The 27454-nt window shown below is 48.0% G+C and overlaps 1 protein-coding gene and 1 pseudogene across 2 annotated transcripts in view; both read left to right on the forward strand.

Annotated features, from left to right (window-relative positions):
* TBL1X (transducin beta like 1 X-linked) overlaps positions 1-27454 on the forward strand; it is a 188817-nt gene that overhangs the window by 95057 nt on the left and 66306 nt on the right. The window lies entirely within an intron of this gene.
* On the forward strand, positions 5479-8397 carry LOC131822115 (ubiquitin-conjugating enzyme E2 variant 2-like; annotated as a pseudogene).

Raw genomic sequence — 27454 nt, forward strand, 5'->3', positions numbered from 1 at the left:
CGGTTGTGTGCACTGACTCGGACCTTCAGCCTGGGAACCTGCTCAGTCACGCCGCATGACAAATCTTCTTCAGACAACCGAGCAGGAGGAATGAGCCCGGGTCCTGGTGACAGTGTCCTCTGTGGGCCCACTTGCCTTGTCCCTTGGAACACTGCATGATCCAGCCACACAGCAAGGACTCTTCAAGGCCCCTGGCCGCCGGGGCGGGTGGGGGGGCAGAATCTGGGAGTTCTGAGCGCAGCCCCCTCCTTGTTCTAGCCAGAGGGGGGCAGGAAGAGGGACAGTTGTGCCCAGGGGGTCTTGGGGCCTGGAATCCGGAGGTGTGTCCGTGGTGTCTTGGCCAGTTTCCTCTGAAAGAAATGACACCATGGGTGAGTCTTTGATGCGGAGTTAGACATCTTTCAAGGCTCTCTGGCTCTCCTGAGGGAAGCGTGTTGAATAACACGTCTGCTCAAGAATGCTCTGTGTTTGCAGGTTTCAGAGCGTGGAAGGTGAAACCTGGACCTGGGAATTTCCCTCTCTCTGCAGCGTTGGTGTCTTCAGGTAGTAAACAGGAGGTGACCCGGATGTTCTGTCCCCGAATTCAGCCCTGGGAAACGGACAGGGGCCCTGGAGGATCGGCTTCCAGTAGCAGTTTTCTCAACAGGAAGTTTGATTCCGCATCATAATTACGCTCCCCAGACAAGATCCCGCTTCATAATTAGAGTCCCAGTGTATACATCTGTCAGTTCTGTCCATTCCAGCCGTTAGTGTCAGACTCATGAAAAAGGCAGCCAAACAAACTAGAATTCTGCTTTGGAGGTAAAAAGTCTAAATTCTGTTACACGAGGTAACATAAGTAGCTTAAAGCCACGAAGGGACTCTTTCGGTTAAAGGTGCTGTTCTGCGCTGCTGCAAAATGCAGTCCATCTCCTTGAGTCTTCGCGTCAGGCATCTGCTCAACTAAATCAGCCAAGTTTAGGATTTACCTCGTAGGAAACCAAGAACTTGCAGCAGGAACTTGTCCTCTGATCTGATGAAAACTACTGCCTGTACCGTTTGGACATGGAGATGCTGAGCTGAGGGGAGCAAGGTATTCGCTGGGGACTTAGGGGGAGGAAACAGCCATCTGGTTTCTAAGGCTGCATGCATCTGGGAGGGAAGTGACTTGCCCAATAGGCGCAGATTTTACTCCTAAAAGAGAGCTGTGGGAGGGGTGCCTGAGTGGCTCAATGGCTTAAGCGTCCGGTCTTGATCTTGGCTTAGGTCATGAGAAAGATCCCCATCTTAGGTGCCGCACTGGGTGTGGAGCCTGCTTGAGATTCTCTTTCTCCCTTTCCTTCTGTATCGCACGGCATCCCTCCTCCCACCCCCCACTCCCTGCTTTCATGGCGGCAAGATAGATCCATTTAGTTTGGGTCTTTGTATGCTTTCCTGAAGGCAAACAAAGCGAATTAAATAGTAATTATTAGCTCGGAGGGGGTGGATAGGGAGTGGATTGATGGGGTTAGTTTCTAGGCTGTGTTCGTTCATTTCTCCTAGTATAGACTCGGGTTTCAGCCCTTGCACTCATTATCAGTTGCTGTGTAACAACTGATCGAGGTCCACAGCTGAAAGTTACCAACGCTTAGTATCTCTTACTGGTTCTTAGAGTCAGGGATCCAAGTACAGATGAGCCTGATGGTCTGGTCCAGGGTGTCTCCTGAGTTGTAGTCCCATTGTCGGCTCTGGCTGTGATCTGTGAAACTTCTCCCAGCTGGAGGATCCACTCCAAGCTCATTCGTGGATGTGCAAGTTGGCAGGAAGCTTCCGTTCCTCCGTAGGGCTGCTCATTTCCTGGCTTCCGCCCAGAGTGAGTGATCCGTGTGAGAAAAATGGACATAGAGGGGAAGAGGGATTGGTGAGAAAGAGATAAAGTGCTGAAAACCATAGTCCTTTCATACCTAATTGCAGAAGCCATATACCATCAGTTCCGCCGTGATCTGTCGGTCACACGGACCCACCTTGCTGGACGTGGGTTGGGAGAGGCCAGGATTTGAATACCAGGAGGTGGTCTCGTTGGGTGCCGTCTACGAGGCTGCCTACCACAGCACTCTGCCTTTTATACCATAAATTGGTGTCTTGGTTAGAGAGGACTCCTTTGAGTACATGACAGATTATCAGAAAATTCTGGAGGGGTACCTGGGTGCCTCAGTTGGTAAAGTGTCACACTTGATTTTAGCTCTGTCCCCATCTCAGGGTTGTGGAGTCCCCCGCTGGGCTCTGCGCTCAGTGGGGAGTCTGCGTGAGATTCTCTTTCTCTCTCCCTCACCACTCCCCCCCCCCCCCCCCGAATAAAGAAATAAGTCTTGTTTTTAAAAAGGCTGGGAAATTCTCTTTAATTTAGCCATGCACATGGCGTGAGCTTTGGAACCATTAGAACCTTATAAAGACTCACTTTACTACGTAGTAGTCAGTTAAAGAACAAGGACTCTGCTTATTTTGTGCTCTTAATTGTATTCTTGGAGAGACCAATCTTTTTCCTTCCAGTCGAATGGAAACATTTGTTGAGTGAGCCCTGTCAGTGCCCGTCTTCACTGTGTATCCCTGTTAGTCTGCCAGTTACTGTCAGGATGGCTGCCCGTCCACATGCTCTTGCTGCCCCAAGACATTTAGGAAATGTTGATCTTTCCCTTTCAAGACACTGAAATTGAATTACCTTCCTGCCTGTCTTCTGTGCAGAGTTAACGAAAGAAAAGTTCATGACATTTCTTTTGTCCCCCAAACGTGCCCAAAGTTTATGCAATTTTCTCTCTTTCGAAAATTCTTTAAAATTTCTATTGCTGATTCAAGTGTGGTTGACCTATATTAGTTTCGGGTGCACACCATAGCGATCCCACAGTTCCGCACGTTAGGAACTACTGTGGTCAGCATAGGTACGGTCTGTCCGCGGGCAAAGCTGTTGCAGTGTCACTGACCGTACTCCCTGTGCTGTAGGGATCATCCCTGTACTTTGGAAGCTGGTGCCTCTTAATCCCCTTTACCTCTCGTCTGTACCCCCACCCCCTGCCCTCTGGCTGATGATGACTGGTTGGTTCTCTGTATTTGTGAGTCTCCTCTTGGTTTATTGCTGTTTTTTGTTTGTTCGTTCATTTTGTTTTTTAGATTCCACATGGAAACGAAATCGTGTGGTATTTGTCTTTCTCTGACTGGCTGATTTCACGTCACCTAGTACACTCTTAGTTGAGTCACGTTGTCACAGATGTCAAGATTTCACTCTTTGCTGCCTAAGTAGTATTTCAAGGTGTGCGTATACCACATCTTCACTACCTGTGGGTGGACACCTGGGCTGCTTCCTATCTTGGTTATTGTAAATAATGCTGCAATAAACATAGGGGTGCTTCTATCTTTTCCAAATTAGTGTTCTTGGATTCTTCAGTAAATACCCAGAGTAGGATTACTGGACCACATGGTACTTCTGTTTCTGGTTTCTCGAGGACCGCCGTACCGTTCTCCACAGCGGTCACACCACTTTGCATTCCCGCCACAGTGCGCGAGGGTTCCTTTTTCTCCACTTCCTCGCCAGCACTTGCTGTTTCTTGTCTTTTTCATTCTAGCCATTCCAGCTTGTGTGACGCGATGGTGTCTCGTTGTGGTTTTGATTGGAGTTTTCTTGATCGGAGAGGAAGAAGAGCATCTTTCCATGTGTCTGTTGACCGTCTGGATGTCCGCTGAGGAGAGATGTCTGTTCATGTCGTCTGCCCATTTTTAATTGGATTATTTGTCCTTTTGGTGTTGTGTGAGTTATTTACGTATTTTCGATAACATCACTTGGAAATATTTTCTCCCTTTCAGTAGGTTTTGTTTTGCCTTTTCATTTTGTTGATGGTTTTCTTTGACGTATAAAAGCCTTTTAGTATGATGTGGTCTCAATTGTTTATTTTTACTTTCATCTCCCTTGCCTGGGGAGACTTATTCAGAAAAATATTGCTAAGGCCAGTGTGCAGGAGATTACTGCCTCTGTTTTATTGGAAGAGCTTTATGGTTTCAGGTCTCACATCTAGGTCTTTAATCCAGTTAGAGTTTGTTGTGGTGTATGGTGAGAAAGCGGTCCAGTTTCATGCTTTGGCACGTAGCGGTTCCGTTTTCCCAACAACATTTCTTGAAGAAACTGTCTTTTTCCCACTGCATGTTCTTGCCTCCTTTGTTACAGATGATTTGACTAGAATCATGGGCTCTTTTCTGGACTTTCCATTCTGTTCCATTGATCTGTGTATCTGTTTTTGTGTCAGTACCATTCTTATCTGTTTTTGTGTCAGTACCATTCTGTACGAAATCTTCTCTCTTACTCGTGATTCGAAGGTGATAGCATGTCTGTTGCTCTTTGCTCACGGAGCGTTAGAATCATTCATCCGTTCATTCCTTCAGGAGATAGTGATTGAGAACTGTGCACCAGGCATTGGGCAACACCCTGGAGATGTGTAGAGGACAGAATAGAGTAATAAAGGCAGTTTTGAACAGTAATTTAAGTCACATCAGATGTAGAGAAATGAACCTGGTGATAAGTAGGAGTTCCGTTTTACAAATTAGGACACTCAGAATGAGTCAATGAACACTTCATAGGATCCTAATTTTCGAGTTGAGAAGGGATCTTAAGATTCTCGTCTGGCTCCTGTGTTTTCTGGACAAGGCAGCTGCAGGGCAGAGAGGGGAGTGCCTTTCCTGAGTGGACAGCTCCAGACCCAGTGCTCTGAGCCCATGGACATCATAGGCAGGAGGCAGGTCCCATGGTGTCTGTCAGCATCGGGAAGGTCAGAAACTTGCAGGTGAAGTATTCACCTGCACCTTTGAGTTCTGGTGCCAGATGGGAAGTCCTTACCTTGCCCTAAATGTGGACATTGCTTTGGCCCGAAGCTTGGGGGTGCCAGACTTTACTGTTTGTGGTCCTGACCCTAGGCCCGGCTCTTGGAAGGGCATTTCCTCCTTTTTGCTCTACGCTTTATTCTTGAAGGATTTCCATCCCTGCTATTCCAGTCTGGCTAAAGGGAATAATCCAGAGGGTTAAGGTGGGGGCTAGGGAAGTTGGAAATAAAAACAGAATCCTAAAGAGAAGGGCGTTTTGAATGGTAGAAATGGGAGACCTGGATAAGACTTGTAACGTGGTAAGAGTGAGTGGGTAGGTGTGTCCTCCAGGAAAGGCTAGCGATCTTTGACGTGTTGAGGATTTGCGGTGACCCTGACTCATCACTAGGAACGAGTTCTTGTGATGAGGGCCCTCGGGAACAATCTGTTGACCCAGATTGGGCTGGTTGGCTGATTTAGGTGTGCAGGTTCTCTCCCTGGTGAAGTCAGGCACGTCGTGGCTCACAGGCACCACTGCCCCTGCAACGGTCTCTTGCGGGCACGCACGGGCCATCTCACCTGCGGGCTGGACACCCAGAGCTGGTCGGTATAAGAGCACAGGGTAAACCCGGGGATCACAAGGAATGCTACTCCTCCTGTACATTATTATAAAACCTTTTTATCGGGACTACGGGAGAAGATGGTGGTCCCCCCCCCCCAGGAGATAATGTTCCTTGTAATTTTCGCTTGTTGGAAGAACTCGGAGAAGCACAAAAAGGAGTAGGCGATGGTATGGTTAGCGGGGCCGTGGAGATGATGAAGATATGAGAATGGGGAACGAAATACCCAGAAACAACTCCATCACGTAGATTTGTAACCAGAATGAATATGAATGGAATTAATAGTTCCAGTGGAATGGTGGATGCCCAGAGCATAACGGTCTTAGCAACGTGGCACAATTCATAAAGCTCTAAAGTTGCACTTCAAGAGCCAAGACGGCTGATGATGTCCAAAGAAAATATGAAGCTTCCACAGCCACCAGAAGGACAAACATACGGCAGTTGATTTTAGTGGATCTCAAGCTTGTCTTACATCAGCCACCTTCTACTCATGTTAATGTCTTGATTAAATATCACAATGCAAAAATACCCACACATTAAGTGAAAGAATCCCATGAATTCATGGAAAACCTGGACATTCGTAAGAACGTATTTAATATGTGTACACCATTATGTTTTCAGGTTACAGGAGGAAAAATGCAGCACAATTCTTTTTCCTCTGTAAAAGCACTGTCACTTAAGCATAAACCTGGAGTACTCAAAATGGAATTCAGGTTTACAAGATGAAAGCATGGAGAGATGAGTCAGATGCTGTGGAAGCACGTGTGTTTCTGAAAAGTAGAAACACAGCTCGAGGAGGAAAAACAGAAGTGGCATGCTTTGTCTGTCTTGCCTAATGAAAGAGCTTCAGCTGAAATTGAAGTAGCAGGTACAATAAATATTGTCACAAATTCTGCTAATGTTTGAAGCAGTGTAGGTGCTGACTCCTAGTAATAGCAAAAAAATGTTCAGGATTGTTTGATACCTGTATTTATAATAAAAAATCTTGCCGGGGGTGGAGTGGAGAGGTCGATAAATTCTGTTAAAAGGCGTTCCAGTATGTTACATGTAACAGACATGGTAAATATTTGTTTACAATCTCTGCTTGAGAAATCAACAGAAAGGAAGTAGGTGTACGGATATGTGATTTTGAGATTAAAGTTACTCTTAAAATGTAAATAAAATGTGGAATGTGGTCTCAGACTTTTCTTTTTAGGTCTCATCTGTTTTTTCATTCGTGTCCTGTTTCTGGGCCAGTATCCCACCCCGACAGCATATGGAGTTCGTTGTGCTTTCTCCTTGCGTTCTCAGGTTCTCTGGGCCGGGACAGGTTCTCACACTTTGTTTTTTGTTTGTTTTGGTTTTTGTTTTGTTTTGTTTTTTAAATGACCCTGATCATTTTGAGGAATGCTGGTCATGCATCTTGTAGAACATTCTTCAGTTTGGGTTTGGCTGATGTTTTTCACTGGATCAGATTCGGGTAATGAATTTTGGGGACAGAGACCCACAGAGGTTAAGTGCCCTCCGCTCACGTGCTGTCGGGGGTGTGTGGCGTCCACATGCCGTCCGTCTGATGCGCCGCCCCGGTCGCTTGCTAGTGGTGGGTGCCGACTCTGCAGTTGCCGACTCTGCCGTTCTTCCCAAGCCCACGCTCAGGGCACGCGTGTTAAGCTTTACTGGGAATTGCTTGTGCCTTAGGTTAAAGTACACCAAGTGCGAGCTCCTTCACCAGCCTCTCGACAGAAGGGGATAAAGCTTTTTCCTAATTGCAGATCCGGGTCAACTCTTGTCATAAACTGAACATGTGGTTTGTCCTCTGCCATCTCCAGTGTCGGCTTCTTTAAGGTGGAAGTGTGAACTGGGAGAGATTTCTGGAAGCATTTCTGTGCAGAATCCACCCACGAATCTGTGGCCTCTTCCCACACCTGTTCCCCCTCGTCTGACCTACAGCTGTCTTGTCGGCACATTTGTGTCTTGACGTCTGTCTTGGGTTGGCCTCACTGCAACACAGCATCTGATGTAGTTCTGGGAGAAGAGTTTTGCGCGCCCAGTTTGTAGGTTGACGAAATACTGAATTACTTTTCACGGATGTACTTACCCGGTCCGGCTGGCACGAGCAGGTTTGGGCCCTGTGGAAACGGGGTCTTCATGGGACGTGCAGGTTCAGGCTCTGGCAGGGAGGCCCTGGGCCCGCCGGGAGGAAGGGGACCCCAGCGTGGCGAGTTCCAGGCCTGTGGGCAGCTGTCAGCACGTCTGCAGGGTGCACGGTGCCAGTTTAATTCAGCGAGAAAATCAAATGGGAGGCCTTGTTAAGAGACCTTCGCTTCTGTGTATTTTTAGAAGCAGCGAATATCAATCATAAATATTTAATGTAGTGTTTATAGACTGTAGCATCATAAAACTCCAAAAAGGTGACTCAGAGGAGGTCGGTGCATGTATTCCTAGGGAAGAAAAGAATTGCCCCAACACATCACGTGCTAGAAGGAGAAGCATCATTGAAGTTCTTAGGGAAGGAAGAAATAGGTGAATAGCTATCTTATGTGTCTTGTTAATACCAGATGTGGAACCTCGTAATTATTCTTTGTACGCCAGCGTTTTCATAACTCTTTCCTGATTTTAAAAAATAATGTGAGCAATTTGAAAAAATAAAATAGCATGGAAAGAAACTAGACTCCTCTAAACCCACCTGTGGAAGTTCCCCTTCAGTGTTCTGGTGTATTTTCTCCCAAGTGTCGGTACATGTGCGTGTGTAGCAGTCTGTGTGTTCCCCTGTCTCATGCTCATCTCCACGTAAGCTTCCAGAGGAAGCATTGGTCATCTGCCAGCATTTCACAAACATATTTGTATGCCTCTCTCCTGTCATTCGTGTGCTGTAGTTGACGGAGTACACGTAGTTGGAGATAGAGATCGCTTCCAGTTTGTGCCTTAGGGTAACTTGCTTGAAGTAGAATTGTAGGGCTCTTGAGACTGATTACCAAATTGCTTTCCTGAAAGGTTGTTCCAGTTGTATAGTACTGGGGGCGGGCGGGGGGGGGGGGGGGACAGCCCTCTCAGGGAGCTCCCAGGATGGTGGTCAGCTGAGCTGGGAATGCGTGGCATCTTTTTATATATATATATATATATATATATATGTATGTATGTATGTATTTGCATTTCCTTGATTACAATGAGGTGGACTATTTTCTCTTGTTAGTCATCCATTTGCATTTTTTTTTTCCCCTGTGTTTTGGACAAAGGCCCTTTTAAAAGGCTTACCTTAGGTTCATTCTTTGAACTTGACGCTTTCTGGATTTTCCTTGAAGGCCAGTTGAGTTAAGGATTTGTAGTGTCAGTGTGAGCTAAATGGGTCATTTCTGATGTTTGCTGGCACAGTAGTCCTCTGAGTTGAGCCAAACTGATTTTACATATTAGGGCCGCATTTTTAAACAGGATGTATGTCCCAAAGCAGGACGTTAGCGATTAATTTACTAAGGTTATACTTAGGCATGTGTTTCTCATGTCATTGGTGCAACCCCTCCTTCAGGGAGTCTGTGTGCACAGAGGTAAGACCGGCAGTTGGCATGTAAGTTGACATGTTCAGAAGTCACAGAGACACGTGCATCCCCCCCCCCGACCTCTTTCCTAGTATGCGTATCAGAAGTCAGTATTTTTATAGAATGACAGCTGTAGGAAAAGCACAGATTCTTATGTTAGCCAATAAAAGATCTTTAAAATATAATTCTAAATTGGCAAACTTGTCAGTTTGTTTCCACTCGTCATTAGCCAAAGTTCAGTGTTTCCAAAGGATGTGTACATGCGCGTGAGTGTGTGTATGTGGGTGACATGTGTCTTCTCGTACAAATGAATTAATTGAGTATCGACTTGGCGACAGGTTCTGTGTGGCCTGTGAAGCACGGAACCGTTTTATCAGACGGTTGGGCACGGAATTTTCTAAAGCTCTCTGAAGCCCTTATTCAGAGAAACGCTGTGATAATCTGGCGGCGGGATTCCTGTCCTTTCATGGCCTGGCGGGTGGAGCGCCTTCGTGGTGTCGGGCGTTTGTGCTCAGAAGTACATTGACTAGGGACGCCTGGGTGGCTCAGTAGGTTAAAGCCTCTGCCTTCGGCTCAGGTCATGATCCCAGGGTCCTGGGATCGAGCCCCGCATCGGGCTCTCTGCTCAGCGGGGAGCCTGCTTCCCTTCCTCTCTCTGCCTGCCTCTCTGCCTACTATGGTCTCTGTCTGTCAAATAAATAAATAAAATCTTAAAAAAAAAAAAAAAAAAAGTACATTGATTAGGGAAGAGGCTATCCAGGGCTTGAATGAGTCATTGCCTGCTGAGGGTCAGTAGGCGAATTAATCCACGGGGAAATAAATGGCCATTTTCTCCAATATCGGGCATTTCCTGACGACTCAAGATTCCATTTCCTGTCTGTTTTCGTACCCCAGACTCAGAGTTTTCTTTGTTCTGCGGTGTGCAGTAGTCCCAGAAGCCGAGAACGGGGAGCAGCCTTCTCTCATGTGCCTCTCCGGAATGTGGGTCAAGGTCCGATGACTTTGAATTTGAACTCCGTTTCACAGGGCGTGCAGGTGCACACGCACAGCGCCCGCATCCGCCCGAGTGGATTCCTTCTCCCTCCTGCTCCGTCACCGGGGCCGTGCGTTCGTGGTTCCACGTGAACCGAAGGCTGCGGTGATACCCCCCACCCGTTGCTAAAACAAAGACCGTTGAGTCCCTTTGTGTGGTCCCTGAGGACGAGCCTGCGGTGGGCCCCCCTCGCCCCCAGCCTCCAGCCCTGGAGGGGGCTTCTCTCTTGTGTGTAATGGGCGGGGCTTCAGTCATTAGAATCATGAAGTGATCCCTGAAAGTTAGGGGCAGACAATGTCAGACCTGAAAGAAGACTTAAATGTAACGCTAATACCAAGAGTGACGAATGGTTCCTGCCGAAGGTGTTTTGTTCTTACTTAGTGGCCCAGTGGGACCTGAGCTCCGCGGTTTTTGTCTCCTGCACAAAGCCAGTTACTTAGCATCGTTGCCTTTGTGTTCCTGTGGCCACGTGTGAGGACGTGGGACACCGATGTCGTGACGTGTCCCCCATTGTGGAGAGGAGGGAGCTTCAGCTAACCTGGGTCTTTACCTGGAAATGAGACCTGTGCCACCTGCTGAGCCTGGAAGGTCCAAACTCAGAATGTATAATGAGCCCAGAGGTGAGCCTGGGGCTGTTTGCTCACTGCAGGGGTGACCAGCCGATGACCTTGGCATTCTGAGACTCGGGATTTTACCTGCACCTTGCTCAGGTGTCTGATGGACCTTCTAGTGAGTCACAGTATTACAAAGTAAACTTCAAACACAAAATTGCTTTTTTTCCCAAGAGAAAGCTAGTTTTCAGCTGGAATGGTTTGTGATGATTAATGTGTTTCAGATTGGTCAAGGAATGAAGAAGACGTTACGGCATAAGATTAAAAATTGGCAGTGGTCACAATTAAAGCCAGAATCCTGTGACCAAAACAGACTGTCTGCTTTCATCTGGTGACCAGCATCAGCATGTCGGAGCCTGCAGGCACCTAGAAGCGATCTCCGTGGTGCTGTGCAATAGAACTAGAATGGGGGCCCCCGAATGTAATTTTCTTGTGGCCACGATACGCAGTAAAAAGAAACCAGTGAAATTAATATTGCAACATCTTAATGTACATCAGGTTAATACTGCAGAGCATAATTTAATATGTAATGATACAATAATACATTCGGTTCCACTCTCATTCCATTTCAACAAGTGATCCCTGTGAAAAATTACCGAAAAGATATTTTATGTCTTTTTTTCTACCATCTCATCTGTGAAATTCAGTGTGTCATTTGCGTTTACAGCATAGGTCGATCCCGTCGGAGACTCTGAGGTCCCTTATCTAGAGCTATGAAAACTAGCTCAAGATAATGAAAAGTAATTTTGAAGAAGAAACTTAATACTGTTTTTAGGAGGAGATAGTTTTAAACTTTGATAATTTATTAATACGTGGTGTTGGTTAAGACAAAAAGTGTGGTGGGCATGTACTTTAAAAATCTGCACGAAGGACCAGTTCCGGAGGAACCATCTGGCCTGGGACATCCCCATATCCCTCCGTCCTGCAGACCACAGTCAAAGGGTTTTTCTTAGTAGCGTCGTGACCTACTGTGTCCAGTCAGGTAGCCACTATGTGGAGCTGTGGATCCTGAAATGTGGCTAGTGTCACTGAGGGGTGGACTTCAAAATTGCATTTCCTTTTAATTGATTTAACTTTAAACGTCAGTACTTGGCTTAGTTATTGGGAAACATTTAAGTATGTTGGGAGTTAGGTAGATAATGTGATCTGCGATTTCACGTCTACATTTTCTGAACTATAATAGCAGTTATGTATTTCCAGTGAAAATTTAATTTCCTAATTGAGATGTGTCATAGTGAAAAGTACACATTGAAGATTTTGGAGATTGAGTTAGAAAAAGGAACCTAAAAGATCTCAATTAATTTTCGATATGGGGTACATGTTGAAATGATGCTATTTTGCGTGTATATTAAATTTCAATGTATTATGAAAAATAACTTTACAGGTAGCAATATGTTTGAAATTTAAAGCTCTACAGAAACTGACCTGTTTCTTTTGGACGGTGCAGGTCTTCCTCTGAGTTCTCCTGTAACAAACGAAGAAGTAATGCTTAGAGTTACAGGCTCCTGGTTAATGATCACTTCCCAGACCATGCTTTCACCTCCCCTTTGAAAAGCATTCTGTACATTCCACTGAATCATCTTGATGGTTTGTCCAGCTCCGTGTTGGGCCATTTTCAAGCATGGCCACCTCAGCCTACCCCCGCCAAGCTCCCCCGGTATCGGGAGTTGGCCCCGAGAAGGCGGGGCTCGTCTCCCTGGAAAGGGAGCAGACCCTCTGTCTGCACTGTCTCTCTTATCCCTACAGCATCCCTGTGAGATAAAAAAGGCGAATCCCATTGTCCACGCAAGATGAAGGGCATCCAACAGGTCGCATCACTGACCCTGACAAAGGAAACTTGCAGGTTCAGAGTTCGGGATGGAGCCCAGGGATGCTTCCTCTGACAAAGGCGGGTTTTTTTCAAGCTTTGTTTAGGCGGCGCCGCATCCCAGGGCTCTAAAGACATAAAATTTGGTGCCACATACGGAAGAAGGAAGTTCCCAAACGGAGGAGCTGGTGATACTTGCTGACGGCGGCACTGTGATGTGAAGAGCGTGCTCAGGAAGCTGCGAGTTTGGCTTCTCCTCCTAGTCATCGGCCAGGACTGGGTCGCATGGAAAACGGGTCCTGTGGGGAGAGTGTGGCCGTGTGCCCACATGAAGTCCAGCTGTCCTGTTCTCCAAGGATGGAGGGGGACACGGGTGAGGGGAGACTGGCCAACTGGGCTCGAGGCCCTGTTCTGCCTCGTGAGCTTCTGCCCCGTGCCCAGAGACCTCTCTCTCTGTCCGCGAGGATCTCCCCTGTGTTCTAAGGGCTAAATGGAGTAGCCAAGACGAAAGGGAGGCTTTTTCTTTCTTATCCTAAGTCAGACGAGACCAAACGCAGTGTTGGGAGTTTCCATTGACATGAGTGCGTGGTGTGTATGTCGTGGCCACCCGGCATAGGAAAGGACCTGATCTTTCGTCTTTGTGGTCTTCCCCCTGGTACCACCTCCATCCGCACAGCTCGTTGCAGAATATTTGCACCCAGTAAGCTCTCCGTGCATCCTTCTGCTCTTCAGTCATTTGCGTTCACTTCCTCTCTCAGCGTCAAACATTTGGTCTGCCAGCCTGCATTTATTGAGCATCTACTGTGTGGACATCCGGAACTATGTTAGATGCGGGGAATATAGCAGTGAACAAAGCAGACAAAAATCTTCCGTTCTAGTGGGCTGAGAAGTAAGTGCTCTGTGTGACACATTAGATGTGGTGCTACAAACGAGAGCCGGGGAAGTCACTCTGCTGTCGGTTATATTGCATTTTATGGATTTCAGGGACCGGCGGTGTTTATCAAAGGCAGATACAGTCACACGCACCCTCCAGCACTGCGGCCGAAGCAGAATGCAGTAGGAGTGTTGAAGTACTGATTGCTTTTCAGTGTTACTCTAGTATATTTGAGTTCTTTTCTTTGATTTTCAGCCATGGAATTAAAAACTCAAGTTTTAAAAATCTTTGTATTTCATAAGATAGGTGAAACACCATTTTCCGTTATATAACAGCACTTGCTCAAGGGAAAAAAAACCCCGCACACTTTTTAATGTACCTTTGCCAATTAGAAAAATTGTAAAGTGAAATTGATTTCTCTTGGGGTTTGTGCAGAAATTAGCAAACTTACTGCTTTTCTCTGAGCAGGATCTTGCTTCACCTACAGAGAGGCTTGTGATCATGGCCGGTGGAGTGAGGCGAGCTGACAAGTGAAAAGCCGCGGTTTTGTTTCAGTAGCATCTTCTGACCCAGTAAGGAGAATCCAGGGTGCATTTTCTTACAGTGGCAAAGCCGTTAAGACGTATGCAAACGCAGCACTTTTTAGTGATACGAAGCCTTCGGTAAAGTATTTTGCTTTCTGAGACGCTTCGTGAATCCTCGTCACGTTTCCCCAGTAAACTGGTTCTCGGTGCCCCACTGGCCTGCTGCACTGAATTTCCATTCGGTGAGAGCGGTCTCGTTAAATGGAGGTTTACGGCCCCTAGACTTTAGAAGAGATTAATGCAGTTAGACCAAGCCGTTGGAGGGTCCGGTGTGTGTGGATTGCTTCCTCACATTTATGGTGACTTGGCCACCCCGATGTGCACGTGGCAGCGGACGGAGTGGCAACAAGGCTTACATGTGGGCTTCATCCATGCGGCAGTGTTCTGCGTAATCGAGCCACTAATATCCAGTAGGAGCAGTGTAACAGGGGAGTCGGGAGGTACAGCGCCTGCGTTTTTAATTTGATTTTAAATCGACCTGTTGTTTTGGCCTCATTGGCTAATTTCTTGATGTCGTCGGCAGGTACTGCCTTGTGAGGTAGGCGTGATGGTGGGCTGGTGTTTATAATGATTCTTCTGCATTTTAATAGATGCCCTGGACATCCTGAGCCTGTTTGTACCTGATCATTTCGCTCTTGTTTCCCTCACTTCCCTGTCCGTCTCTGCGCTGAGGGCGGACTCCGTTGGGTCGTAGCAGAAGGCTATGGGCTAGCGTACAGAGTGCCTTCTAGGTAGAATGGAAGTTGAGGTTCATTGAGATTCTGTGACTCAGACCATCCTTGGGGATTTTTTTCTTTTGTGTGTGTGTGTGTGTGTGTGTGTGTGTGTGTGTGTTTCCTCATCTTGATGAGGAAGATGCCCTAAATACAAACACGCCGTGGTAATTACCGTACATCGCTAGTGGTGTCACCTGACCTGCTAATTAATAAAGCTGAATGCCATATGGTAAATGTTTTATTCTGTTAAATTTCCGCAGAATATATTTGGAACAAATATATATATATATATATATATATATATATATATACTGTCCTTATTTTTTAAGGACAGTAGCTTTAGAAGATAGAAACATTGAGACTTGGTGGACCGCCGGCCTCCCTCCAGTGATGCCCAGAACCTATGTGAACAGTCCTCGAACACTAGAAAGATAAAGCGAGATTGAATTCCGACCAAAAGAGTGAAGGTGTCTTGCAGACAACTTAGGAGCAAGGAGAGAAGTTAAACTTGTATAGAACATGAACTCCGGCTGCAGGAAAACCACATAGCTTCCCGTAAGGGGACAGAAGCGGTTTCTGAGCCTGGGCGTTATTCACGTATGGGGCTGGACAGTTCTCGGTGGTGGGGCTGTCCTCTGCATTGTGGGGTGTTGAGCTGCAGCCCTGGGACCCACCCACCGGGTACCAGGAACTCTCCCCGCAACAGTTAGAACAACCCAAACTGTGTCCAGAGAGAGCCCAGTGTCCCCGAGGGGGACATCATCACCCCGCCGATGAGAAGCTCTGGAGTGGATACGTACGTGCAGACAGGTGTAGGGGTCTTAGGTCTGGCATCTGGAGGAGGCGTGAGACATACAAGGAAGCCATCTCTGCGATTGCAGTTGGTCCTTCCATGCGCTGCACATTGGGTCCCTGGGAGCCCAAGGTGGCCGTAAGCAAACCATTCCTCTTGGGGTCAGGAAGGCTCTACCTCACCGACGTTTGGAAGAAATGAGTTTTAAGCATCCTTTGAAGGTGGAGGTGAAGACGTTGAGGGACTAGATCAAAGATCAGCATTTTGTCTTCTATTTAAACTTCATCCCATTTCCTAAGCACACATTTCCCTTCGCAGGTAGCTGCATTTAGGACAAAATGTTCATAAAATGAGTTTTTATAAGCTTACCTTTCACAACGCGGAAAACATTTCAGTTTGAATTAACTTATTCCAGTTTTAGTGAAAATAATGGTATTATGTTACATAGTAGGCACTTGGACACATTTTGTAAAGGAACTTCAGAGGATTTGGGGGGTGGTATCTGGAATATTGTAGTGATTTTACTGCATAATTTCACATTGTGAAGCTCTAGCCATAGAAGCTTGGGCTTTCTCTGGACTCCAGAAAGTACGCAGTCACTGCTAGCTATGTAGCATTTCATGGTGGAAGCACAAATGACTTCTTGATATATGCCCATGATAAATGTATGTTCATCACCCAAGAGATTATAGGGAGTTTTGTGTGAAAAGACGGAAGTCAGCTGTTATCCCCTCCCCCAGATCTGGCCTGAGCATTGCCGTGTTCATTGAAAAAGTCAGTAAAAGCTGGGGATCCTCAAAAAGGAGGCGTACACATCTTCTGCTTTCTGTTGTTAAGGCACGTGAATGCCCAGTCATCGGTGAGTACTCCTGAGGGCCAGCTTCCCCTTTGCTCTGAGGAGTCCCAGCCAGAACTCCCCCAAGGGACTCCACCCAGAGTGCCCAGCATCTTTTGCAGGGTCAGGGTTTCTGTCTTCTGGTCCTCCCACATGAAAGCAGCACAGAAGTCTCTTGTCTGCATCTCACCAGACTTCCCCCGTATCCCCAGCCTGCTGGGTTGTCTTGCCTGCACCGAATCCGTCTAAAGGGCCTTCAGGTTCATTTCTGGGAAGAGCTAGTAAAGGGTTCTGTGCGCACTCGTACTTCCTGCGTTTGGGTGATGTCTCCGTAGTTTGCAGTTAACAGGAGCGAGGCCAGCCGAATGCAGCTGAGTAGCCCCGGATGGATTTGGGGACACTGCGTGTCTGAAGGATATCCCGGCCGCTGGGAGTAGCGGAATCCTTCACAAGAACTGGCTGCGACTTATCTTATGATTGTTAGACCGTACAGTAAAGGGTGCAGTCTAGTCGCGACGTATGTGTTGGACTAGCTTGGTGGTAAGGTTTATGTGATAATGATACCAAACTCTCACATGTAAGTAACAACGGGGAGGCACCGCCGTCTGCTCATAAGGGTATAAATTTGGACGGCTGTGATCTCACCCAGCTTCTGCTTCTACTCTTACTATATGATTATCATCGACGCTTACTATAGAGCCCTGCAGGACCCGAAAATGGTGCATTAGTCCTCAAGAAGGAAGATGCAGTGTTCAGTGGAGTTCGGTGTTAAGTACATCTTACTGTACTTAACAGTAAGGTGTCGGAAGGTGTTGTGTTTGTTGTTGTTGTTGTTTGTTTTTTTGTGTGTCTTTTTTGGTGCTTATCTGTTAAGTTTCGTTCTTGTTTGAAGCACAAAGCTAAGCTTTGTGGATTTGCAGGTGCTGAGCTGGATGCCCTGTGAGCTCAGGGGTGCAGGTGCTGATGCCCTGACCTGCTGCAGCCAGACAGGCAGGAAGCAGAAAAAGAGACAAGGTGCTCGGGTAACCACACGGGCTGCGAAGGTCAGGAGCAGGGTCATGTGTCCAAGTGATTTGGGTGGAAGGGGTTCCATGGTAGAGGCAAGAAGGCTTATTAATGAGGAGATGGTTGAGTTGAAGTCTTAGGGATGCACCTGGGGAGAGCCAGAAGACAGTTCGGGAACAGCACGCGCAAAGACCAGGCAGAAGGACCGAGCTTCAGGAGCATGAGAGGTGAAAAGCCAGACCGGGCAGGTGTGATGTGATGTGAGTGAGCGTCTGACAAGGGGAGGGGATCCGAGCTGTGTGCGGGGAACAGCCATCAGTAGTAATAATGGTGGGGCGTCCGGACTTGAAATCCTCCAGTGCCTTCCCACGGCACCAGCAGGTGGTGGCTCCTGTGTCGGGGAGGGCTTGCAGTGGGTGTAGGCCGCTCCCAGGCAGAAGACAGTCTCGTTTTCCACGAGCGGAGCTCCATGGGGCCAGGAAGGAAAGCCCAGATTGGGGATGCTTGAGCAGAGATCACCGCAGATGTCCCGGGTCCAGGAGGCCAGGAGGGAGGTGTCGTCCGCTGGGACAGCAGGTGGGAGGAGACTCGTGTTCGTGTTGGTGTGGGAGGTGGGTGCAGGGCCCCGTCGTGGACAGGCAGTGTTTGGGTTGCTGGTTGGACCTCCACGAGGACATGTCATGTGGGACCAGTGTGCAGCTGGGAGGGCCAGGACCAGAAATGCATCTGGGGGCTCAAGCCCGGGACAGGGTGAGTTCTCTGGGGGGGCACGTAAAGGGCGGTTCAGGCCTAGCTCGAGGCTCCACGGCACAGTCAGTGGGAGGGGCCCAGAGGTCAGAAACGATGCCTTTCAGAAGCTTCACTAACGTGCCACAGTCATTTGGTGACCCCGTGTATTTTCGTAAAGATTGACACAGGCTTGTAGAAGATCAGGGTTGAGTGAACCACCACCATGGTGGTTAGTGAACCGCCATCTGGAAACCTGACAGGAATTTGTTAATGTCCTCCTCTTCCTCACTCCTTCCTTGTTTCAGAGTAAGGGGAACAGCTTCCACTAAGAATTATGCCGAAATTTTCATTTTTCCCCTGAAGCTTTCATCCGAGGTAGGGAGAGATTATTTGGCTGAGATTAATTGAATCTGAATCCCTCTTGTTTTTCTCAGGCTTCTAGAGCTTTAGCCAGTAACCACAAGGCCGGTGTTGAACATCATTTAACAGCACAGGGTGTTCACCTTTTTTTTGAATGGCTTTTATGATCTTGATTGAACAAGAACTTGCGTCCCATTTCCCAGCTGCAAAGATTAATACGAATTCAATTAACCAAAATGTGTCATTCTGCTACCATGTAGCTAAATTCCCCAAGGACAGAAACTGGCCTAAGAATTTCCAGGTTTGGCTAATGTGCACATATTTCAGAAAGTACCAAGATTCGGAGATTGTTTCTAGAGAACGGCTCTGTTCCAGCAGGAAGTGTGTCAGAGCCAAGAAGGAATCTGGAGAGAACGGAGTCCATTTGGTGTTTCCTGCTTTAAGGGTTTGAGACTGGCTCAGGAGGAGAAAGTGGTCAGGTTTTCTTGACACTCACTTCAAAATAAGATGGCTGATGTGTGATTTAAGTCTCATCACCGTTTTGATCTAAGTTTCTTTTCAACCAACAAGTCGGGTCTTTGGAAGAAATGCATTTGCACTGAAGGTTGATTTTCTTTGAGATTTTCTTTTACCGTGGTATAAATACACAAAATACAGAATTTCCCATTTGGGGGCACCTGGGTGGCTCAGCCGGTTGAACGTCTGTTCGATTCTTGATTTTAGTTCAGGTCATGATCTCAGGGCGGACCGGGGCGGGGGCGGTGCTGGGATCAAGCCTTGCGTCCGACACAGTGCTGAGTGCTGAGTCAGCTGGGGATTTCTCGCTCGCTTTCTCTGTGCACCTCTGCCAGCCCTGCTCACTCTCACGTAAATAAATCTTTAAAAAAATTAAAAAGAAAACGTGGTTAAAAATGGTAAATTTTAAGTATACAATTTAGTGGCATTATGTAGATTTCACGGTCAATCCCCAGAACTGTTCTTCCCACGTTCAAATTCCTGTAGCTGTTAGGGCGGGGACTCCTTTTCCTCCCACCCACCTGCCCACTCCCCGCAACCCCCCGCCCTGCCTTCTGTCTCTGTAAGGTCACCAGCTGCCGCACATGGGTGGGGTCACACACTCTTGCCCTTTGGTGGCTCATTTTCCTTAATGTCACATCATTGTCGTTCACCCGTAGTGTGCCGCGTATCAGAATTTTGTTCTTTTCAGAGGCTGACTAGTACTCCGTCGTGTGTATGTGTGTGTGTGTTTATAATTTATACAAGCTTGGTGGCTCCGTTCGTCCATCCGTGGCGTGTGGGTTTTCCTCTTTTCGCTGTTGGGAATATGTTGCTGCTCTACCAACACCAGGGGCCAAATATCTCGTCAGCTGCTCCTTTCAGTTCTTTCGGTTCTGTACCTAAAAGAAGTATCGCTGGGTCATGTGCTGATTCTATAGTTAATGTTTGGGGAACCATCACACTGTTCTCCTGAGGGTTCATTTCCAAGTAATCTTGGGGAGACGCGATGGAAACGGCATCCGACCGTGACTCATGGGATCCAGCTCAGAGCTCGCGAACGCCCACAGGCCAGAATTAGCCCAGTGCCTCCTTTCCTACCGCCAACAAGCTCAGGGTGGTTTTTACATTTTTAAATATCAAAAGAATAATGTCTTGATACGTGAACGTTCTGTGAAATTCAGATTTTATTGTACATCATTAAAGTTTCGTTGGAACGCAGCTACCCCCGTTGGTTTGCGCGTTGTGCGCGACGGAGGTCGAGGATTGTGACAGAGAAGTCCTGTGGGCTGCGAAGCGGAAACTCATTACCCTCATATGCTTAAAGGACAAGTTTGCTAGCCTCTGGGCGAACAGGTTAGGGTCGTGCGAAGTCAGACAAGCATATTTACATCTATTGACCACCGCGCCTACGGAGCACGGGCTTTTCCCAGGGTAAGGATTAGGATAAGGGTAGGTGCATCACGTGTCCACCTCATTCGTCACCCGGTTCCAGCCCTCACTTCCTTCCCCTTTGCCCGTGGAAGCCTCCAGTGCGCATTGCCAAGGCCCCACAGAGGTGTAGAGTTTAAAACCCCAGCCGCGTTGTTTTGTTTTGTTGTATTTTTCTCCCTAAGGTTTTATTTTTCAGTAATTTCTACACCCAGTGTGGGGCTCAGACTCACATAGCGATCAGGAGTGCTGCGGGCTCTACTGAGCGAGCCGGCTGGGCGCCCACACTAACCCCAGCCGAGCTTCAAGACTTGCGCATTTCAGATGCGCGTCGTTTTCCATTCCCGCTCCCAAAGTCTGCTTCTCTGTCCCGTCTTTTAAGGAATTCGCTCTTCCTGGCGAGTAAGAGAGAAATCTCTGACTAATGAAGGAACCAGATTTGAGGATGGTTTCTCAAAATTCACGCCCCCCCCGCCTCCCCCCACCCCCGCTTTTTTGGATAAGGTCTGTGCCCTACTAAAAGGCAGTCTTCTATTTTTAATCTGTGATATTTCAATAAAACCATGTAAATGTCATACTTGGAACTGTAGGGTGTTTTCAACGATTTTTTTTTTTTTTTTTTTTTTTTTTTTTTGCAAAGAGCTTTTCTCCGCAGCAAGGGCTGTGTACGGGTTGTGAGAAGTTCGATTCACACAACCGGAAATCTGAAATAGCATCCGTTTCCACCCTTGAACGTCTTCCTTCATTTTAGTGAGATCTTCAGAATATCATTTTAGGGTAACACTTTGCTTAGAGTTTAATTTGTGGTGAGACACATCGCCGCCAGAGCTTCCTAATGGACCCAGACAGCTGTACCACAGGCACGGATACACTTAGACGGTGACCGTGTTTACCCCCGTGTCCTGTGTCTGCCGCCCCCACCCTGGGGAAGAAGCCGTCCGTTTGTTTTCGTACCCGTGAAATCATAGTGTTTGTCTTCCTCTGACTTCCCTTAGCATGATGCCCTGTAGGTGCATCCCCAGAGGATTTTCTGTCCCTCACGAACATCATCTTAGGACCTCCCAGAAATTGGAACAGGCTCAAAGGAAAACCGGCTAAGCTTAATCGAGAAAGTACCCTGAAGTTTTACTTTCCCTGTATTTCCTTTTTAAAGGAAACGGAGCATTGGCATTTTCTTGTTTTGGCGATTGTGTTTGCACGAAGACGAGTGTTCCCCGCGCGGCTGGTGAGGTCACTCGGCGAAAGCGGGGAGGCAGGCAGGTGAAATCGTTCGGTGAGCCGAGCGGGACCCGGAGTGCGAGTACCCGCGGCCGGTCCAATCTGCTGTTGGTCTGAGCCGGTTTGTTTTCTCATCCGACTGTGCTCACTTTCTTTCTCAAACACGCTTGCTCATTTAAAAATTCAGTTGTTTGAGAATCAAGTAGTATGTTTCCATATAAGGAAACCACAGATAAACGGGATTATGTCCCAGTAGAGAGGATAACTAGATTCCCTCACACTGGTGTGACAGTTTTAGCCCCTTTAAAGAAACCTCCTGAAACGTGTTCCTTTGGAGTAATGAGTGGCGTACACGTTTTTAGGCTCATCTTGGCTTTTTAATTTTTATTTCTTTAAAACATTTCTCATGGAGGTAAAATACAAACAAGGTTCATCTGGTTTTGTATTTTCAGGGTCACGGATTTCCCCCCACCTTTAAAAACACGAGAGAAAGATTAGTAGAAGAGAAGGAGCGGGGCATTCTAGTGGCCAGGGCTTCACGGCTGTGGCCATGCTACAGTCATAATCATAACTTCGTTGTTACCCACCTGCATGCCTGGCTTTATGTATATTTGGATACGCGCATCTGTGCGGTGTAAGTGTCCAGCGCCGTTCTGTGTGGCACAGAGACGTTACACTGTTCGTCAGGAGACACAGAGGTCCCGTAGGGGATTCTGGGGTTTCGCCATGGCCAGCCTCACTCCGGGGCCGTGATGCTTCCGCGGGAGTCTGCCAGATTGCCTTGTAAAGGAGACATGACCCTTTCCCGGCACGGAGTGTAGTTTCTGGGAAACCGACCACGCTGGAATCCAGGGAGGAGGAAGCCAGCTAAGACTGGGTAAAAGCACAGCGTGACGGAGAGGGCAGGCAGAATGGAGGCCAGAATTTGACCTTCATGGAGACCACTAGAACGACACAGCGGGGCTTCCTGTCTTCTATGGCTAAGCGTTGCTTAAAAACGCACCCTGAAGACAGACATTGTTCAGGAGGGCAATAGGGTTTAGGGCCAGCTGGCCTAGGATTGCCTCCAGGTTCACAGCTTCCTCACACACACTTGCAAAGTCGCTGGGCTGCTGCCGGGGTTGGGGTGGGCGGTGACAGTGTAGGGGACAGCGGTGCCCTGAACTTCCGTTCCTGCAACCTCGAAGCTTCGCATAGATGCTGGCTGTTTCTCTTTGCACCACACATGGACATGTTGGCCGGCGTATTCCTGATGGGGCAAGACAAGATGCCTCTCTGCTTTATGATACATCAGCATCCCAGCCCAAACTCCAGAGCCAGTGGGACCGTCAGAAGCCCTTGGGAACCTGGGGATTCTGATGACCCATACGTGCTGAGCTGTTTGACTCACAGAAAGTTCAGAAGGCTTTAAATCATGTGTTCTTTTCTCTGTCACAAGAGTCCCTTGCCCTTGTATTTTTTGGTATTTATTTTTATGCTTTTAAGGTTTTATTCTTAAGTAATCTCTACACCCAGCGTGGGGCTCAAACCCAGGACCCCGAGATCAAGGGCTGTGTGCTCTCCTGATTGAACCAGCCAGGCGTCCCTCAGTCACCTTTTTTAAATTGTAGGGAAACAAGAGTTGTCATTGTCATCATCTTCTGGTTTTTTGGTTGGTGCTGTGTCGTTGTTTTTAAGTAATCTCTGTGCTCAGTGTGGGCCGCAAACTCCTGACCCCAGGATCAAGAGTTGCATGCTCGACTAGCTGACCTGCCAGCCAGGCGCCCCGGAAACCCCGACTTTCTGGCAGGTGTCCTGCTAGGCCCTGCTCTGGGCACGAGGTGTGTTTCCTTTCAGCGTCCTGTGTCCTTCATTTGCAGCGGACAGCTAGTGCCTGCCTGCCTCCCATGATTTACGGTAGAGTGCGTTTTAGTGAAATCATCAAGTTCTTGGTCCTGCAAGCCAACTGCCTCAACTATTTGTTTCCGCAAAGGATTGCACACTGCACACTGCCCTTTGCAGCCATCGCACAGGGGAGTAAACCGGTGTCCCCGCGATGCAGTCCCGTTACATCCAGGAAGAAGAAGATGTGACTGTTTGGTCCTCGGGACCAAGAGAGCCAAATTGTGTGGCCTTGCGAATTCCAGTCTTCCCCGGGCCGACTGAGCGGCATCCACCCCAGCAGTGGGTTCAAGGGAGCAACGTCAGAGCGTGAGAAAGGAAAGTGGATCGACAGGTCGCCATTCTTACAAAGGTAGCCACAGTCGTCTTATGAATGGGGAGGTGCTCCTACTCGGTAGCTACAGACACGTGACATTAGGCCTGGCGTGAATGCATATTTTTGGGGTACGTCGTGTGTATTGCACTTGATTTTACAATCCTTGCTTCTAATAATCCGTGCTGCTTGTGTCCTCGCAACTGTCCAGGACCAGTGAATGAATAGGGAGGCGTGGCGTCTTAAAGACAGATGGAACAGCAGAGCGAAAGTGTTTGCAGGAATGGCAGCGTGTAGAAGAGGCATGGTGCCCACTGTTAAAGATTGGAATTCCGTGGGTCAGAAAGCAGTCTTGTCTTCCGCAGTCCAACTTCCTCAACGGACCGCACATCCTGATACTTGCTTGGTGAGCTGATGACCTCATCCGCGAATGAATGATCTCTGTAAATAAGATACTCGATGTTGGTCGAAGACGTGAGTCAGTCTAGATTTTGGCTAACAAGACAGAGTGAGCAAAATGCAGAGCCCAGGATAGCTCCCTCTCCTTCCAGCTGCCGGGGTCTAGACGCCTGACCGAATGTCAGAGCTTCCCTGGCTGGCAGGAGCCTGATGTGAATTGGTCAAGAAAAATAAAAGCGCAGAGAAAATCCAAAAACGAGTTGAACCCAGTTGCTCGATGGTAGAGGGTAAATGGCTGAATCCATTTCAGATCAGCTGAGAGCGTTAGTGGAGCCGAGTGAAGGACACTGAGCGCGTTGCCTCTCTGAAATCGAGTTCCCAGAGCGTTTGGGACACTTCCCTTCAGTCAGTTCCGTTAGCAGCTGCCAGTTCCTGTTTGATTCCATCGTGCAGAATGAATTCTTCCCTCCCCCCTGTCCAGATGACTAGAAGGTGTGAACTGGTATGATGTGAAGCGATGCGAGCACAGACCAAAGCCATAACTTTGGGGTTCAAATCCTACCGCTTAGAAGCTGCGGAACTAGTCTAGACCATGCCCTGAAACTCTGAAGAACTCAGCCTTTTTACCTACAAAATGGGCATCACGAAGAGAGCCGCTGTGTTCCAGGATGGACATGAAGGGGCTTTAACAGAAGATACACTTCCTCCGCACGTGGGGGCGGGGCGGGGCGTGATCGTATCCAGGTGAGGGCATAGCCTTGCTGCTCAGGGGCTTTCATGGTGGAGACAGCTGATGGGTGCCTCCCGTTACTGAATGCAGTATTTTGAGGTTCATGGTTCCCCTCCCAATCTTTAAAAACACAAGAGAAAGACTAGTAGGACAAAAGGGGGAGTGAAGAGTCTATGCTTCCTAGACTGTATCTCTTTTAGAATCAGCAGCTTACTGTAGAGGCCTTCCACACCGAGAGCCAGCAACCCAGAGTGACTTGGAAGACTTGGGACATTTTACCTTCATACCAGGATTGCCCGGCTTCAGCTCTGTGGACGTTGGCCACCAGATAATCCTTTCTTGGAGGGGAGATGTCTTCTGTGCTGTAGGACGTTGAGCAGTTTCCATGGCCTCTACCCATTAGATGCTCGTGGCATCTCCCTCCAACCTTGTGACAAACAGAAAGTCTCTCCAGACATTGCCCTTGGGGCAGATGACCTTCAGGGGTCATAACTACCTGCACTTGGGAACCACTGAAAAGCTCTCCCATGAACATGTGTTACTCACCTCATTTCAATGATATTTACTTTTAAAAAAAAAAAAAAAAAAATTTATTTATTTATTTATTTTTAAGATATTTTCTGATTTCCCTTGGCTAATGGGTTTTTTTTTTTTTTAAAGATTTTATTTATTTATTTGAGAGAGAGACAGTGAGAGAGAACATGAGTAAGGAGAAGGTCAGAGGGAGAAGCAGACTCCCCATGGAGCTGGGAGCCCGATGTGGGACTCCATCCCGGGACTCCAGGATCATGACCCGAGCTGAATGTAGTCGTCCAACCAACTGAGCCACCCAGGCGCCCTTTTTTTTAAGATTTTGTTTATTTAACAGAGAGAGATCACAAGTAGGCGAGAGAGGGAAGCAGGCTCCCCGCTGAGCAGAGAGCCCGACACAGGACTCGATCCCAGGACCCTGAGACCATGACCTGAGCCGAAGGCAGTGGCCCAACCCACTGAGCCACCCAGGCGCCCTTTTTTTAATTTTTAAAGATTTTATTTATTTGGCAGAGAGTGAGCGCGAGCACAAGCACCCAGGCAGGGACAGTGGCGGGCAGAGAGAGAGGGAGAAGCTGGCTTCCTGTTGAGAAATGAGCCTGATGCAGGACTTGATCCCAGAACTCTGGGATCCTGACTTCAGCTGAAGGCGGGCATTTTACCGACTGGGCCACCCAGGTGCCCATTTAATGGCATTTAGAAACAGGAAATTTATGCAGTGGAGTTAAAAACGTATCCATACAGAAGCCTGCACACAGATGTTGATAGCAGCTTTATTCATCATTGCCAAAACCTGGAAGCAACCAAGATGAGATGACATCCAGGAAGTGAACGGATAAGTAAACTGTGGTCCGCCGTCCAAACGACAGAATATTTATTATTCAGCACTAAAGAGAAATGGGCTTGAATCAGGCCATGAAAAGTATGGAAGAACCTTAAATGCCCGGTACTAAGTGAAAAGAAGTTAGTCTGAATGACTCTGAATGACCCTGTGACTCCAGCACTGGGCCGTTCTGGAAAAGGAAAAACCAGACACAGTGTGAAAAGATCAGTGGTTGCCAAGGGTTGGGGCAGGAAGAGCTGTTGAGACAACATAGGACTTTTTAGGGATTTTACCGTAGGGAAGGGTGCGTGTGCATTCGTTTCAGTCCACGGAGTGAGCAGCAGCCAGAGTGAACCCTTGAAGAAAACTGTGGGCTTTGGGTGACGGTGACGTGTCCGTGTAGGCTCGTGAACGTGAACTCATGGCCTCTCTGGTGGGGGATGTGGAGAGTGAGGGAGGCTGTTCGGGATCGTGTGGGAAATCTCTGGACCTTCTGCTCGCTTTTGCTGTGAACCTAACACTGTTCTAAAAACTGAAGTCTGTTTAAATGTAAGTTTTTAAAAAGATTTTACTTACTCTTTTGAGAGATAGATAGAGTGAGAGAGAGGGGGAGCCCGCATGCAGAAGCAGGGGGAGGAGCAGACTCCCCGCTGAGCGTGGAGCTCAATGCGGGGCTCCATCCCAGGACCCTGAGAACATGACCTGAGCCAAAGGCAGAGGCTTCACCGACTGAGCCACCCAGGCGCCCCTTAAATATAATAATTTTTAAAGGCAAAATAAACGAAGGATGTCGTTTCCAGACTGATTGAGTTGTTCTGTTTAATTTCACCCTTCTGTGACCCGTGAAAGAACTGAGAAGCTCTAATGAAACTTTCTGCACTTGGGTCCTGAAAGCGTGTTAACTTGATGTGACATTTGCACGACTGTCCGGACGACTCCTGGGGGCAGCTGCGTGAAGGTCCCCAGGACCAGAAGCCTGTCCTGCCATTTACCCTTCGCTGTGCTCATTCTCCGTAACAAAGCGCACACCTGCTTTACTTCTGGAACAAAGCGCTGCTTTCTTTGCACGTTGACTATCGCAAGTCACCCGGATGCAATTTTAGGTTGTCTGTTTAAATTTAGTAATGAGTTGTGGGTGCACAGCTTAATACATCCAACAGCGGTGGGCACACTACCGCCCCGAGGCCACCCCAGCCCACTGTCTGTTCTTGGAGCTCAGGTTTGAGGGACGTAGCCCCACACCCATCTGTTTGCGTATTGTCAGGTCCTGCATTTCAGCTTCCGGCCGGAGGAGACTAGTTGTAATAGGGTACGGCTGCAGAGTCCCAGACACTTACTCTTTGGCCCTGGAAAG

Source organism: Mustela lutreola, chromosome X (assembly GCF_030435805.1).
Source record: "Mustela lutreola isolate mMusLut2 chromosome X, mMusLut2.pri, whole genome shotgun sequence".
NCBI classification, from domain to species: Eukaryota; Metazoa; Chordata; class Mammalia; order Carnivora; family Mustelidae; genus Mustela; species Mustela lutreola.